The sequence below is a fragment of the Oncorhynchus tshawytscha genome, linkage group LG16, assembly GCF_018296145.1.
Source record: "Oncorhynchus tshawytscha isolate Ot180627B linkage group LG16, Otsh_v2.0, whole genome shotgun sequence".
Classification (NCBI taxonomy): domain Eukaryota; kingdom Metazoa; phylum Chordata; class Actinopteri; order Salmoniformes; family Salmonidae; genus Oncorhynchus; species Oncorhynchus tshawytscha.
In genome coordinates, this window is record NC_056444.1 from 12,088,163 (window position 1) to 12,090,662 (window position 2,500).

A 2,500-nucleotide genomic window follows, 5' to 3' on the forward strand; every position below is an offset into this window, starting at 1 on the left:
TATAAATAAATATTTATATATATTTTAATATATATTTATATATATATATATATCGAGTTGAAATCGAAAGTGTACATACACCTTAGCCAAATACATTTACACTCAGTTTTTCACAATTCCTGACATTTAATCCTAGTAAATATTCTCTTTCTTATGTCAGTTAGGATCATCACCACTTTTATTTTAAGAATGTGAAATGTCAGAATAATAGAGTGATTTATTTAAACTTTTATTTCTTTCATCACAATTCCAGTGGGTCAGAAGTTTACATATACTCAATTAGTGTTTGGTAACATTGCCTTTAAATTGTTTAACTTGGGTCAAATGTTTTGGGTAGCCTTCCACAAGTTTCCCACAATAAGTTGGGTGAATTTTGGCCCATTCCTCCTGACAGAGCTGGTGTAACTGAGTCAGGTTTGTAGGCCTCCTTGCTTACACATGCTTTTTCAGTTCTGCCGACAGATTTTCTATAGGATTGAGGTCAGGGCTTTGTGATGGCCACTCCAATACCTTGACTTAGTTGTCCTTAAGCCATTTTGCCATAGCTTTGGAAGTATGCTTGGGGTCATTGTCCATTTGGAAGACCCATTTGCGACTAAGCTTTAACTTCTTGATTGATGTCTTGAGATGTTGCTCAATACATCCACATAATTTTCCTTCTTCATGATGCCATTTCTTATGTGAAATGCACTCGTCCCTCCTGCAGAAAAGCACCCCCACAACATGATGCTGCCACCCCCGTGATTCACGGTTGGGATGCTGTTCTTCGGCTTGCAAGCGCCTCCTTTTTTCTCCAAACATAACGATGGTCATTATAGCCAAACAGTTCTATTTTTGTTTCATCAGACCAGAGAACATTTCTCCAAAAGTACGATCTTCGTCCCCGTGTGCAGTTGCAAACTGTAATCTGTATTTTTTATGGCGGTTTTAGAGCAGGGTTTTCTTCCTTGCTGAGCGGCCTTTCAGGTTGTGTTTATTTAAGACTTATTTTACGGTTACGATACTTTTGTACCGGTTTCCTCCAGCATCTTCACAAGGTCCTTTGCTGTTGTTCTGGGATTGATTTGCACTTTTCGCACATTCGCATTCATCTCTAGGAGACTGAATGTGCTTCCTTCCTGAGCGGTATGACAGCTGCGTGGTCCCATGGTGTTTATACTTGCGTACTCTTGTTTGTACAGAAGAACGTGGCACCTTCAGGCGTTTGGAAATTGCTCCCAAGGATGAACCAGCATTCTTTGTCCTCCAAACACGACAAATTTTGTTTTTACCAAAAAGTTATATTTAGGTTTCATCTGACCATATGACATTCTCCCAATCTTCTTCTGAATCATCCAGATGCTCTCTAGCAAACTTCAGACGGGCCTGGACATGTGCTGGCTTAAGCAGGGGGACAGGTCTGGCACTGCAGGATTTGAGTCCCTGGCGGCGTAGTGTGTTACTGATGGTAGGCTTTGTTACTTTGGTCCCAGCTCTCTGCAGGTCCTTCACTAGGTCCTCCCGTATGGTTCTGGGATTTTTGCTCACCGTTCTTGTGATCATTTTGACCTCACGGGGTGAGATCTTGCGTGGAGCCCCAGATCTAGTGAGATTATCAGTGGTCTTGTATGTCTTCCATTTCCTAATAATTGCTCCCACAGTTGATTTCTTCAAACCAAGCTGCTTACCTATTGCAGATTCAGTCTTCCCAGCCTGGTGCAGGTCTACAATTTTGTTTCTGGTGTCCTTTGACAGCTCTTTGGTCTTGGCCATAGTGGAGTTTGGAGTGTGACTGTTTGAGGTTGTGGACAGGTGTCTTTTATACTGATAACAAGTTCAAACAGGTGCCATTAATACAGGTAACGAGTGGAGAACAGAGGAGCCTCTTAAAGAAGAAGTTACAGGTCTGTGAGAGCCAGAAATCTTGCTTGTTTGTAGGTGACCAAATACTTATTTTCCACCATAATTTGCAAATAAATTCATAAAAAATCCTACAATGTGATTTTCTGGATTTTTTTTCTTCTCATTTTGTCTGTTATAGTTGAAGTGTACCTATGACGAAAATTACAGGCCTCTAATCTTTTTAAGTGGGAGAACTTGCACAATTGGTGGCTGACTAAAACTTTTTTGCCCCTATGTATGTATGTAGGTATTTACGTAGGTAGGTAGGTACTTACATACGTACTTACGTATTTACGTACGTATTTACACTGCTCCAAAAAATAAAGGGAACACTTACACAACACAATGTAACTCCAAGTCAATCACACTTCTGTGAAATCAAACTGTCCACTTAGGAAGCAACACTGATTGACATTAAATTTCACATGCTGTTGTGCAAATGGAATAGACAGCAGGTGGAAATTATAGGCATTTAGCAAGACACCCCCAATAAAGGAGTGGTTCTGCAGGTGATTACCACAGACCACTTCTCAGTTCCTATGCTTCCTGGCTGATGTTTTGGTCACTTTTGAATGCTGGCGGTGCTTTCACTCGAGTGGTAGCATGAGACGGAGTCTAC

The 2,500-nt window shown here is 40.8% G+C and overlaps 1 protein-coding gene across 12 annotated transcripts in view; it reads left to right on the forward strand.

Annotated features, from left to right (window-relative positions):
- LOC112215327 (receptor-type tyrosine-protein phosphatase mu-like) overlaps positions 1-2,500 on the forward strand; it is a 333,484-nt gene that overhangs the window by 71,639 nt on the left and 259,345 nt on the right. The gene's annotated exons all lie outside the window — the stretch shown is intronic.